Raw genomic sequence first — 15,051 nt, 5'->3', positions numbered from 1 at the left:
CTACTTTCCAACGCCGTTGAGAGCGCGCCAATTGGGCTTCTGTAGCTCCAGAAAATCCACTTCGAGTGCAGGGAGGTCAGAATCCAACAGCATCTGCAGTCCTTTTCAGTCTCTGAATCAGATTTTTGCTCAGGTCCCTCAATTTCAGCCAGAAAATACCTGAAATCACAGAAAAACACACAAACTCATAGTAAAGTCCAGAAAAGTGAATTTTAACTAAAAACTAATAAAAATATAATAAAAACTAAACTAAAACTACCAAAATCATACTAAAAACAATGCCAAAAAGCATATAAATTATCCGCTCATCAGTAATCCTGGATTACAAAAACAACTTAGAAGAGATCGACCTAACGAAGTCGGTCTCCTACAAGACAAGTTGTAAAAGTAATCCCTGAAAGAGGCGTAACAAAGGTCCAAGAAAGAGGATTACAAAAACAACTTAGAAGAGAACGACCTAACTAAGTCGATCTCCTAAAAAACAAGTTGTAAAATTAATCCCTGAAAGAGACCTAACAAAGGTCCAAGAAAGAGGATTACAAAAACAACTTAGAAGATAATGACCTAACGAAGTCGATCTCCTACAAAACAAGTTGTAAAAGTAATCCCTGAAAGAGACCTAATAAAGGTCCAAGAAAGAGGATTACAATAACAACTTAGAAGGGGACCAATATGAAGAAATCGGTTATAAGGCGCTAAAAATACAAGCCAGAGCGAGAAAAACCGAGAAACAAATCGGACCCACACAGTCACGGCCTCAAAGGAATCCAAGCTACGAACAACAAGTAAGAAAGCAACCCAAAGAAGTCAAGCAGCAAGATTCCAAAACCAGAAGAGATACCATGCTAAAAGCACAATAAAAGCATAGTATGATAAAGCTTCAAAAGGCCACCGAAATCTACCTCAAAGCGCTACTTTTGTTTTCAAAGTAAAAAGTTGCCAGGCAGACAACTAAAAAAGTGACAGCAGTTAAACAAAACAATAAACAGTTCAAAAGCCCACAAGCTGGGCTATTTACACAAAATACTCAAATAAAAGGAGGTCAACCAAGATCTGGAGCTTTCCCGGCATCAGTACGGGGAGAAGGAGGGCAAGTCTGAATAGGCATAGCATCTACAGTTCCATCATCCCGGTTCAGAATCTGGCAATCCGGGTCAGACGTAACGGGAGGAACCGAGGAGGTCGACACTTTGACAGAAGGCACTGGGGGAGGGTCAGCATCATCATCATCCTGGTCATCAGGGACAATCTTACCATCCCTTACAACATTGTCAAGACTAACGAGAGTCAAGTCAGCATCAGGAGCAACAATCTAGAACTGCTCCATCAGGTTCTCAGAGGCGGCAGTTACGCTGCCCACAAGGTGACCCTGAAGCTTGGCATAATTAACCCGAGCAGTTTCCAAATCATCCCGGAGATGCATTAACTCCCTATAAGCTGAAACATAGCTATCCTTGTGCTTCAGTGCCATGTCCTCAGCCAACTTCAAAGAAGCAGCCAAAGCAATAGAGCTAGCCTTCTCACCCTCCAGTTCCTTCTCTACCTTCAACTTCACCTCCAACTCATCCTTCAGACCCTTGATCTGATCAAATTCTGATTTGGCCTCCTCCATAAAGGATTTTGTGGCATGAATCGTGATCCCCTTAACAGTTCGGAAAATAGCCGCACCTATATATGCCATCTTCACACTACTTTTGGTAATAAAATCCAGATGTTGAAGAAGAGACACATCGTCCATGGAGAGCCCACCATAGGGGGCAATTTGCTGGTCAACAAACTCGATAGCATCAAAATCCGGGGCATCCAGGTTAAAGGGCATAGATGTTTTTTGCTTTTTTAAAGGAAGAGCACCAGAAGCAGCGGCAGAAGTCTGTGGAGGACCGACCTGACGAAACCGAGGAATAGGAATTGCTTTTCTCGGCCCGGGAGAACTCGACACAGGAGGCTTCACCGGGACCTGAGAAGATCCCTCTCCGGCGACCTTGGCCGAGATGTTAAGAGCAGCAGTTGCCTTCTTTGCCTTTTTAAAGGCCCTCATGGAGTCGTTGTTCTTTGACATCTCTACAAATACAGAATCAGCCACAGCAAAGAGTTACAATCACAATAAGAGGAAGAAAAATTTAAGAAACAAGTGTAGAAATAAGTCAGACAAGTACCCAAAATAGTCCGAACCAAGGACGGGTCATTCAAAAACCTTTTTGTATCAAGATGGGGTGGTGCCCCCCATAGATCCTCAAGAACAACAACAAAGGCACGCTCAACATCATCAAGCATCTCCCAGGTATAGTGGGACACTCTCACATCCCTCTGCCACACTAGAGGGAAAGAAGGCTCATCATTTTCATCAAGAAAAAAGGGGCGGGCCCCCTCGACAGCACGAACCCTAAAGAAGTAATTCTTGAAGTCCTTAAAGGACTCATCATACATAGCAAAAACTTTATGGCCCTGGGCGGACCTGAAAGAAACCCAGGAAGTTTTCTTTTTTGAAGAACCGCCAGGCTTGGCGGAAACAAACAAATAAAGGAAAAGAGTCTGAGAGGGTGTTACATTTAATTCTCGGAGAGAAGCTGAAAAATTTTAATAGAACCCCAGGAATTTGGGTGAAGCTGGGATGGGGCAATATTACACGACCACAACAGGTCGGTCTCGAAAGCAATGAAAGGAAAAGTAACGTTCAACTGACTGAAGAAGTATTCATAGGAATAAAAGAAGGGACACTCCCTCTCAACGGAAGTCGGAAAACAAACTCTCTCATCAGAATCAGGAGCAACAAGCTCATAATCCTCCTCACGGGCATTGTTACCACAAATCCTATGGCGCTTCCTCAGCTCTGTGCAAAATTCAGCATCCACAACAGAAACACACAACAAAACAAGGGAGTCCAGCCAATCAAACATTCCCTCGGGAACTCGGGAAGATGTCTCTACAATATTATTTCGAGAAGACATGAGGCCAACTAATCCTACAAGTAAGAAAAGAAGATAGGGGTTACTAACAACATCTCGGATAAAGGGAGAAAACAACTCGGTCAATACGATTCAGGCGAAGAAACAAGAAAAGAAAAACCCCAAGACTCAAACCAAAAGTCCTAGGGCATCCTTTGGAGGCAGTAACAAAGCAAGGTTTCCAAGAAAAATCTACAGGTTGCACCCCAGCATTTCTCAGAAAGAATTCAAAGCAGCAAACATTTTTTCATCAAAGAAAAACACAAAAAAGTCATTACAGTCTACCAAGCAAAAAGCATTCCCAAACATCAAAACACGCCAAACATAGACCATTAAAGATGCAACCTTTTCAAGAGCAGACAAAAGCAACCTTCAAATAAAACGAGGAACAGACGCGGACAGTGGCATCAGAATAGAAACAACAAAGAACATGCAAAGCCCTAAAAGCATCGAGCAAAAGCAAAAAGGGATCATGCAGAAGATGGAGAAACTCCCAGAAAGCACACTTTCAACAAATCTAGGACACAATAGAAATAGAAAGATCTAAACTTTCTCAAAAAGGGAGGATCAAAATCAAAACCTCATCACAAAGCCAAAATCAAAGAGAAAGCACGAAATGGGGCTAACCTAGAGACAAAAGAAGCTTCGAAAAAAGTGCAGAAATGAAAGTTGCCCAGAAAACCGCTAAGCGACGCCGCAAACGCCAGGAAACAGAAGCACAAGCAAAAGACAGAGAGCGAAGAGAGAAGAGAAAAAGTTGCGAAGAGGTTACAAGGAAAACAAAAGGAGAGAAAACCGTTTCTGGGTTTTCAAAATCAAAAATAAAGAGCCAAAGGGAAACGGGGCAATTAATGCTAAAATTAATGAAGGCATTAAACCCTCGCACGTTCCCAAAAGCGCCGATATAAAAGCGAGCATTTTTAGAGAAAATGTTCTACATTCAAAAGCTACTACCAAGGAATCGACAAAATGCTTGAGTTCGGCTTCGTCAAAAAAAGGACTGAAGTCAAGAACTCGACCTAAAAAAAGACCGAGCTCAAGCAGGGGCACTGTTTATACCCTGGGTCGAGTTGTCCGACCCGAGATGTTCAAATAGCAAAGCGACCGACCTCTTTAGGTCAAGCAGACCGACTTCTTTATGAAGAAGTCGGCCAAAGCGACAGGAAAAGCCCAAAGAAGGACCCAACTCAAGGAACACGACCCAAACCCTAAAGGCAGCCCAAGCTTACAGAGAGAAGGGCGGTTTCCATGAAGATAAGATGACCTCACTTGAAAAGATAAGATAAAGATAAGATAAGATAACTAACTTATCTTATCCACAAAAGGCCACATCTCACCATTATAAATACTCTGGAGCACCTAGGTATAACTCATACTCTGATTCTACTCAATACCTGTTTAATACCCTTGCTAACTTAAGCATCGGAGTCCCTTGCAGGTACCCCCCACCCTTCGGTGACAAGGGATCAGCAGTGCAGTCAGACCAACAATTCGGACACGACAGCTCCGGCCATCTTCCACCAGCCGGACATGTTAGCACCGACCAGTACAGAAGATCTCGTCCGAGATCGACCTCCAGTTTCAAGTAACCCTCGGAACAAAATTGCTGCCCTGTTTCTTTAAATTGGTTCTGAATTTTCTGCAAACAGTCTAGCTTCCAAGAGACATAACTAACTCTACAAAATAGATATGGATATGAAATTTGTACTCACTTAAAATAGACTTATATATCTTTAAAATTATTTTGGAAGCAACTCAAAATACCAAATAAATCAAAAGTTCTAATGGCTGGTAGTTAATACTGTAGAACTAGATAATTAGAAAATTCTGCAGCAACCACTAAATTTCAAAAATTCACATCTCCCAAACCACTTGGCCAAATTCTTTGAAAATTTTATGAAAAAATATTGACCTCTTGAAGTTTATATAAAAATAGTTATGCTTGTAAAACAAGGCTAGATTGCTCCCAGAATTTATTTTAAGTTGTTGTCCATTCTGTTTCAAATTTTCTACAGCAAGGCTTCCTAACTTTCAACAACCAAATTTAATTCTCTAAGTTTTCAACTTATACCAATCAATAATTCTCATTACTCATTACCATATCTACATAAATTATATCATAATGATGTCCAAAAGTCTCAGTTCCACATATATCAAGAATTTACATAATTTACATCATATAATCACACTTTCGCAACATTTAAAATCTGCACTACATCCAATGACAATAATTCAACAATTAACAGAATTTTCAACAGCATTACTTATACTAACTCATCATCATCAATAATAGAATCACAATTTACAGATATACATAAAACTCATCTAATCATCCAATTCTTTACAACACCATCAACCCTATCAAAACTCAGTTTCAGCATACTCAAACATACTCACATTTACTAACAATTTCCAACTTCATCAATTCTCATTAATTGGTCATGCATGGTATTTATAAATCATTTGTAATTGTTCAGTGGTGCATGAAATTTAAACTCGCACAACTTCACCGACAAGTGCACTGGGTCGTCCAATTAATACCTCAGGTGAGTGAGGGCCAATCCCATGAGGATTGTTGGATTGAGCAAGCAATAGTTATCTTGTTGGGCTTAGTTTGGCAAAAAGTAAAGAGAGTAGTTGTTGAAAGCGCATAAAGCAAGATAATAAAGAAAGCAATGATAAATTGGGGTGAAATCAATAATATTAAAATAGTTAAGGTCTCGAAGATGTTTATCTTTCTGGATTAAAAATTCTTACTAACTATTTTAACAATGAATGATTCATTTTATAGCAAACTGTAAATGATTAAATCCTAATTCCTTAGCAACTTAATCTCCTCTGATTCTCATCAAAAGCCAGGGTCAGTGGTCATTCAATTTGAACGAGGGTGAAGCTCAGCATTCTAGTTTATACCACAAAGGCCCTAATCACCCCAGATCTCAGCTGAACATATGTTCCCATGTCCCCAATGAGTTGTGGATTAACCGTCTAGGAGATGTATTCTCAAGCTGTAGTTCAATACTATCCTGTTAGGGACTCGCAAGAACTCATGTAGAAAAAAGGGTCATACTTCCGTTCCACCCAGTTTCATTTATATTGAAGAACGAAAATATATCTTAGAATAGAATCAAACATATATTAAAATAGAAAAGTAATAATATTAATCCATAGAAATAAATAGAGCTCCTAACCTTAACCAGGAAGTTTAGTTGCTCATGACTTATAGAGAAAGCAAGGTGATGAGCGGATAATTTGTACGCTTTTTGGCATTGTTTTTAGTATGTTTCTAGTAGGATTCAGTTAGTTTTTAGTATATTTTTATTAGTTTTTAGTTAAAATTCACTTTTCTGGACTTTACTATGAGTTTGTGTATTTTCTGTGATTTCAGGTATTTTCTGGCTGAAATTGAGAGACCTGAGCAAAAATCTGATTCAGAGACTGAAAAGGACTGCAGATGCTGTTGGACTCTGACCTCCCTGCACTCGAAGTGGATTTTCTGGAGCTACAGAAGCCCAATTGGCGCGCTCTCAATGGCGTTGGAAAATAGACATCCTGGGCTTTCCAGCAATATATGATAGTTCATACTTTGCCCAAGATTTGATGGCCCAAACTGGCGTTCAAAGTCACCTTCAGAATTCCCAGCGTTAAACGCTGGAACTGGCACCAAAGTGGGAGTTAAACGCCCAAACTGGCACAAAAGCTAGCGTTTAACTCCAAGAGAAGTCTCTACACGAAAATTCTTCAATGCTCAGCCCAAGCACACACCAAGTGGGCCCGGAAGTGGATTTTTATGTCTTTTACTCATCTTTGTAATTTTTAAGCTACTAGTTCCCTATAAATAGGACCTTTTACTATTGTATTTTCATCTTTTGATCACTTTAGATCTTAGATCATGGGGCTGGCCTCACGGCCATGCCTAGACCTTGTTCTTATGTATTTTCAACGGTGGAGTTTCTACACACCATAGATTAAGGTGTGGAGCTCTGCTGTACCTCGAGTATTAATGCAATTACTATTGTTCTTCTATTCAATTCCGCTTGTTCTTGTTCCAAGATATCACTTGTTCTTCAACTTGATGAATGTGATGATCCGTGACACTCATCATCATTCTCACCTATGAACGTGTGACTGACAACCACCTCCGTTCTACCTTAGATTGGGTGAATATCTCTTGGATTCCTGATACACGATGCATGGTTGATCGCCTGACAACCGAGCGCTCGTCTGACAACCGAGCCAGCCATTCCGTGAGATCAGAGTCTTCGTGGTATAGGCTAGAACTGATGGCGGCATTCAAGAGAATCCGGAAGGTCTAACCTTGTCTGTGGTATTCTGAGTAGGATTCAATGATTGAATGACTGTGACGTGTTTCAAACTCGCGATTGTGGGGCGTTAGTGACAGACGCAAAAGAATCACTGGATTCTATTCCGACATGATCGAGAACCGACACCTGGATAGCCGTGCCGTGACAGGGTGCGTTGAACATTTCCACTGAGAGGATGGGAGGTAGCCACTGACAACGGTGAAACCCTTGCATAAGCTTGCCATGGAAAGGAGTAAGAAGGATTGGATGAAGACAGTAGGAAAGCAGAGAGACGGAAGGGACAAAGCATCTCCATTCGCTTATCTGAAGTTCTCACCAATGAATTGCATAAGTATCTCTATCTTTATCTTTATGTTTTATTCATCATCTATACCCATTTGAGTCTGCCTGACTAAGATTTACAAGGTGACCATAGCTTGCTTCATACCAACAATCTCTGTGGGATCGACCCTTACTCGCGTAAGGTTTATTACTTGGACGACCCAGTACACTTGCTGGTTAGTTGTGCGAAGTTGTGATACAGAGTTGAGATTGCAATGAGCGTACCATGTTGATGGCGCCATTGATGATCACAATTTCGTGCACCAAGTTTTTGGCGCCGTTGCCGGGGATTGTTTCGAGTATGGACAACTGACGGTTCATCTTGTTGCTTAGATTAGGTATTTTTCAGAGTTCTTAAGAATGAATTCTAGTGTTTCAAGGTGATGTTCTTGTCATCACCAAAGTTGATTGATTATCATCAATTTAGCTCTTGAATGCAATGTCCTGCTGAAGCTTGGCTATCCATGTCTAATTTCTTTAGACTGAAGCTTTAGACTAACATTGCATGATTCCAGGAATTCTCATTAAGAATTTTGATACCTTTATTTTCTTTTCCACTTAATTTTCGAAAAATCCAAAAAAAAATTACAAAATCATAAAAAATCAAAAATATTTTATGTTTCTTGTTCAGTCCAGTGTCTCATTTTAAGTTTGGTGTCTTGCATGCATTGTTTATATGATCTTGATTCTATTTTCAAGTCAATAGTACAGAGAACTGAAGATTCAGTATATGCAGCAGAGGAATTATACAGAAAAAGCTGGGCGTTCAAAACGCCCAGTGAAGAAGGCAGACTGGCGTTTAAACGCCAGCCAGGGTGCCTGGTTGGGCGTTTAACGCCCAAAACGGTAGCATTTTGGGCGTTAAACGCCAGAATGGATACCATTCTGGGCGTTTAACGCCAGGATGGCACAAGAGGGAAGATTTTGTTTTCAAATCAATTTTTTTTCCAAGTTTTCAAAATTTTTCAAAATCAAATCTTTTTCAAATCAAATCTTTTCAATCAAATCTTTTTCAAAATCAATTTCTTTCCTTTTTCAAAGATACTTGCTAACAATTAATGATTTGATTCAACATTTCAAGTATGTTGCCTTTTCTGTTGAGAAAGGTTTAATGTTTGAATCATATCTTTTCTTGTTAGCCAAGTCATTAATTTTTAAAATCAAATCTTTTTAAAATTGTTTTCAAATCATATCTTTTCAATCATATCTTTTTAAAACCATAACTTTTCAAACATATCTCTTTAATCACATCTTTCTCAAAATAGTTTTCAATCATATCTTTTTAAATTCTAATTTCAAAATCTTTTTCAAAAATTACTTGATTTCTTTCCCACTCTTGATTTTCAAAAATCAATTAAAGTTTTTCAAAATGTTTTTTCTTTTTCTTTTTTTTTAATTTTCGAAATTTCTTCCCCTCTTCTTACATCCTTCTATTTATGGAGTACCACTCCTCCTCAATGCACAATTCGAACTCTATCTCACTAAGTTCGAATTCTTCTCCCTCTTCCTTCTATTTTTCTTTTTCTCTGACACCTCAAGGAATCTCTATACTGTGACATAGAGGATTCCATATTTTCTTGTTCTCTTCTCTTTCATATGAGCAGGAACAAAGACAAAGGCATTCTTGTTGAAGCTGACCCTGAACCTGAAAGGACCTTGAAGCGAAAGCTAAGAGAAGCTAAGGCACAACTCTCTATAGAGGACCTAACAGAAACCTTCAAAGAAGAAGAACCCATGGCAGCCGAAAACAACAAAAATGCCAACAATGCAAGGAAGGTGCTGGGTGACTTTACTGCACCTACTCCCGACTTCTATGGGAGAAGCATCTCTATCCCTGCCATTGGAGCAAACAACTTTGAGCTTAAGCCTCAATTAGTTTCTCTAATGCAACAGAATTGCAAGTTCCATGGACTTCCATTGGAAGATCCTCACCAGTTCTTAGCTGAATTCTTGCAAATCTGTGACACTGTCAAGACTAATGGGGTTGACCCTGAGGTCTACAGACTTATGCTATTCCCTTTTGCTGTAAGAGACAGAGCTAGGACATGGTTGGACTCACAACCTAAAGAAAGCCTGAACTCTTGGGAAAAGCTAGTCAATGCCTTCTTGGCAAAGTTCTTTCCACCTCAAAAATTGAGTAAGCTTAGAGTGGAAGTCCAAACCTTCAGACAGAAGGAAGGAGAATCCCTCTATGAAGCTTGGGAAAGATACAAACAATTGATCAGAAAATGTCCTTCTGACATGCTTTCTAAATGGAGCATCATAGGTATTTTCTATGATGGTCTATCTTAACTGTCCAAGATGTCTTTGGATAGCTCTGCTGGAGGATCTCTTCATTTGAAGAAGACGCCTGCAGAAGCTCAAGAACTAATTGAAATGGTTGCAAATAACCAATTCATGTACACTTCTGAAAGGAATCCTGTGAACAATGGGACAAATCAGAAGAAAGAAGTTCTTGAGATTGATACTCTGAATGCCATATTGGCTCAGAACAAAATATTGACTCAGCAAGTCAATTTGATTTCTCAAAGTCTGTCTGGAATGCAAAATGCGCCAAAAACTTGGTGGACGAAATTGTGATCACATTATATGTTTCTTGGATTTTGGATGAAAGCTTATTTATGGCACTGCCATGTTCTAATTATTTTGAGATGAAGGCTTCTAAGGAGCAGCACCTGTGTGAGGTTTTCTTTATTGGAATTCACAACTCCGTTCAACTAACCAGCAAGTGTACTGGGTCGTCCAAGTAATAACCTTACGTGAGTAAGGGTCGAATCCACAGAGATTGTTGGTATGAAGCAAGCTATGGTCACCTTGCAACTCTCAGTCAGGAGGATAAAATTGATTGATGGTTATTGGAATAAATAAAAAGGAATAATAAAAGGGATAGAAATACTTATGCAGATTCATTGGTAGGAATTTCAGATAAGCGGAATGGAGATGCTGTAGAGCTCTCGAACGCCTGCTCTCCTATTCCTTCTACTCAATCCTTCTTACTCCTTTCCATGGCAAGCTTTGTATAGGGGTTCACCATCAGCTGTGGCTACTTTCAATCCTCACGGGGAAATATCCTATGCGGCTGTCACTCGCATAGCTAACCAGTCTGGAGGCATCACCCATGGTTGATAGCTACATCCCATCCTCGCAGTGAAAGCTAATGCTCACGCACTCTGTCACAGTACGGCCAATCACCGGTTGGTTCCCTCCCCTACTGAAATAGAATCCCTCTTTTGCGTCTGTCACTGACGCCCAGCAGGTTACAGGTTTGAAGCACGTCACAGTCATTCATGAACGGAATCCTACTCGGAATACCACAGACAAGGTGAGACTTTCCGGATTCCCAGGATCCTACTCGGAACACCACAGACAAGGTTGGACTTTCCGGATCCAGATAAATGCCGCCATCTATCTAGCTTATACCACGAAGATTCTGTTGGGGAATCTAAGAGATAAACATTCAAGCCTTGTTGCATGTAGAACGGAAGTGGTTGTCAATCACGCGCGTTCATAAGTGAGAATAATGATGAGAGTTATTAGCTCATCACATTCATCATGTTCTTGGGTACGAATGAATATCTTGGAATAAGAATAAGATAGAGATTTGAATAAAAGAAAGTAGAACTTCATTAATCTTTGAGGTACAGCAGAGCTCCACACCCTTAATCTATGGTGTGTAGAAACTCCACCGTTGAAAATACATAAGCAAAAGGTCCAGGCATGGCCGAATGGCCAGCCCCCTAAAACGTGATCACTAGATCAAAATACAATCCAGGATCCAGGATGTCTAATACAATAGTAAGAGGTCCTATATATACTAGACTAGCTACTAGGGTTTACATGAGTAAGTAGTTGATGCATAAATCCACTTCCGGGGCCCACTTGGTGTGTGCTTGGGCTGAGCTTGATCAATCCACGTGTAGAGGCATCTCTTGGAGTTGAATTTCGAGTTATGATGTGCTTTGGGCGTTCAACTCCGGATAATGACGTTTTTCTGGCGTTTAACTCCAGAAAGGAGCGTGTACTTGGCGTTCAACGCCAATTTGCGTCGTCATTCTTCGAATAAAGTATGGACTATTATATATTGCTGGAAAGCCCTGGATGTCTACTTTCCAACGCCGTTGAGAGCGCGCCATTTGGAGTTCTGTAGCTCCATAAAATCCATTTCGAGTGCAGGGAGGTCAGAATCCAACAGCATCAGCAGTCCTTTTGTCAGCCTTTTTCAGAGTTTTGCTCAAATCCCTCAATTTCAGTCAGAATTTACCTGAAATCACAGAAAAACACACAAACTCATAGTAAAGTCCAGAAATGTGAATTTAACATAAAAACTAAGGAAAACATCCCTAAAAGTAGCTTGAACTTACTAAAAACTACATGAAAACAATGCCAAAAAGCGTATAAATTATCTGCTCATCACAACACCAAACTTAAATTGTTGCTTGTCCCCAAGCAACTGAAAATCAAATAGGATAAAAAGAAGAGAATATACTATAAAGTCCAAAATATCAATGAATATTAATTTAATTACATGAGCGGGACTTGTAGCTTTTTGCTTCTGAACAGTTTTGGCATCTCACTTTTTCCTTTGTAGTTTAGAGGTATTGGCGTCTCTGGGGGAACTTAGAATTTGGGATAGTGTTATTGACTTTCTTAGTGAAGCATGTTGATTCTTGAACACAGCTACTTATGAGTCTTGGCTGTGGCCCTAAGCACTGTGTCTTCCAGTATTACCACCGGATACACAAATGCCACAGACACATAACTAGGTGAACCTTTTTAGATTGTGACTTAGCTTTGCTAAAGTCCCTAGTTAGTGGTGTCCAGAGCTCTTAAGCGCACTCTTTAGCTTTAGATCACGACTTTAACCACTCAGTCTCAAGCTTTTCACCTGGACCTTCATGACACAAGCACATGGTTAGGGACAGCTTGATTTAGCCGCTTAGGCCTGGATTTAATTTCCTTGGGCCCTCCTATCCATTGATGCTCAAAGCCTTGGATCCTTTGCTTTATTTTTCGCCTTTTTTTTTTCACTGCTTTTTCTTGCTTCAAGAATCAATTTCATGGTGTTTTTCAGATCATCAATAACATTTCTCTTTGTTCATCATTCTTTCAAGAACCAACAATTTTAAACACTCATAAACAACAAGATCAAAAGACATATGCACTGTTCATTCATTCATTCAGAAAACAAAAGCATTGTCACCACATCAATATATTTAAACTAAATTCAATAATAATTTCGAAAATTATGTACTTCTTGTTCTTTTGAATTAAAACATTTTTCTTTTAAGAGAGGTGAAAGACTAATGGATTTTATTCATAGCTTTAAGGCATGGTTACATACTAATGATCATGAGATAAAGACACAAAACATAGATAAACACAATAATTAAAAACCGAAAACAGAAAGAAATAAAGAACAAGGAATGAATCCACCTCTTAGTGGCGTCTTCTTCTTGAAGGACCAATGATGTTCTTCAACTCTTCTATGTCCCTTCCTTGCCTTTGTTGCTCCTCCCTCATTGCTCTTTGATCTTCTCTTATTTCTTGGAGAGTGAGGGCGTGTTCATGATGTTCCACCCTTAGTTGTTCCACATTATGGCTCAAATCTTCTAAGGAGGTGTTGAGTTGCTCCCAATAGTTGTTGGGAGGGAAGTGCATTCCTTGAGGCATCTCAGGAATTTGTTGATGATGAGCTTCCTCATGCACTTCTTGAGGACCGTGTGGTGCTTCCCTTGCTTGCTCCATCCTTTTCTTGGTGAAGGGCTTGTCTTCTTCAATTGAGACATCTCCTTCTATGATAACTCCAGCTAAGTAACATAGATGACATATAAGGTGGGGGAAAGCTAGCCGTGCCATGTATGAAGGCTTGTCAGCTATTTTGTAGAGTTCATTGGATATGACTTCATGAACTTCCACTTCCTCTCCAATCATGATGCTATGAATCATGATGGCCCGATCCACAGTAACTTCAGATCGGTTGCTTGTAGGGATGATGGATCTTTGGATGAACTCCAACCATCCTCTAGCTACAGGCTTGAGGTCCAGTCTTCTTAGTTGGACTGGCTTGCCTTTGGAGTCTATTCTCCATTGGGCTCCTTCCACACATATGTCCTTAAGGACTTGGTCCAACCTTTGATTAAAGTTGACCCTCCTTGTGTAGGGGCGTTCATCACCTTGCATCATGGGTAAATGAAATGCCAACCTCACATTTTCCGGACTGAAATCCAAGTATTTCCCCCTAACCATTGTGAGATAGTTCTTTGGGCTTGGGTTCATACTTTGGTCATGGTTCCTTGTGATCCATGCATTAGCATAGAACTCTTGAACCATTAATATTCCAACTTGTTGCATGGGGTTGGTTATGACTTCCCAACCTCTTCTTTGAATTTCAAGTCGGATTTCCGGATACTCATTCTTCTTAAGTTTGAAAGGGACCTCAGGGATCACCTTCTTCTTTGCCACAACATCATAGAAGTGGTCTTGGTGGCTCTTGGAGATGAATCTCTCCTTCTCCCATGACTCGGAAGTGGAAGCTTTTGCCTTCCCTTTTCCTTTTCTTGAGGAAACTCCGGTCTTGGGTGCCATTGATGGTGAATGAAAAATAAAAAGCTTAGGCTTTTTACCACACCAAACTTAAAATTTGCTCGTCCTCGAGCAAGAAAGAAAAGAAGAGTAGAAGAAGAAGAAGAGAATATGGTAGAGAGGGAGAGGAGTGGGTTCGGCTATATGAGAGAAGAAGGGGTTGGTGTTGTGTGAAAATGAAGAAGAAAGGAAAGGTATTTATAGGGAGGGGGGGTTGGGTTTCGGCCATTTTGGGTGGGAAAGGGTGGGAAATTGAATTTGAATGTAATGGAGGTAGGTGGGGTTTATGGGGAAGAGGGGTTGATGTGAATGGTGAATGGGGTAATTGGGAAGAGGAATTGAGGTGATAGGTGAAGGTTTTTGGGAAGTGTGACATTGAGAATGAGATTTGGATTAGGAGAGTGTGATTAGGATTAAAAGAGATGTGGTAGGTGGGGATCCTGTGGGGTCCACAGATCCTGAGGTGGGGATCCTGTGGGGTCCACAGATCCTGAGGTGAAAAGAAATACCATTCCTTCACCCTATAGGCATGTAACATGCCTTCATGCAACATTCTGGCGTTCAAACGCCCATTGATGCTAGTTCTGGGCGTTAAACGCCCATGTTATGCATGTTTCTGGCGTTGAACGCCAGTTTCATGCTTGTTTCTGGCGTTCAGCGCCAGATTGTCCTCTGTGTGCGCAACCTGGCGTTTAACGCCAGGTTGTTGCTTGTTTTGGGCGTTCAACGCCAGAAAGATGCTCTGTTCTGGCGTTGAACGCCAGAAAGATGCTCCTTCTGGGCGTTGAACGCCAGCCCGTGCGTCCTCCAGGGTGAAAAATTTTTTTCTTCTGTTTTTGATTCTGTTTTTAATTTTTTTTGATTTTTTCGTGACTCCT

General features: G+C 40.4%; 1 non-coding gene across 1 annotated transcript; it reads right to left on the bottom strand.

Annotated features, from left to right (window-relative positions):
- Positions 1–9,730: 9,730 nt before the first annotated feature.
- Positions 9,731–9,838, bottom strand: LOC130952624 (small nucleolar RNA R71). Its single transcript, XR_009074801.1, has one exon. It is a non-coding gene; the product is annotated as a small nucleolar RNA R71 (small nucleolar RNA).
- Between the last annotated feature and the right edge of the window lie 5,213 nt (positions 9,839–15,051).

The sequence above is a fragment of the Arachis stenosperma genome, chromosome 9, assembly GCF_014773155.1.
Source record: "Arachis stenosperma cultivar V10309 chromosome 9, arast.V10309.gnm1.PFL2, whole genome shotgun sequence".
NCBI classification, from domain to species: domain Eukaryota; kingdom Viridiplantae; phylum Streptophyta; class Magnoliopsida; order Fabales; family Fabaceae; genus Arachis; species Arachis stenosperma.
This window is presented reverse-complemented; position numbering and strand designations above follow the sequence as displayed.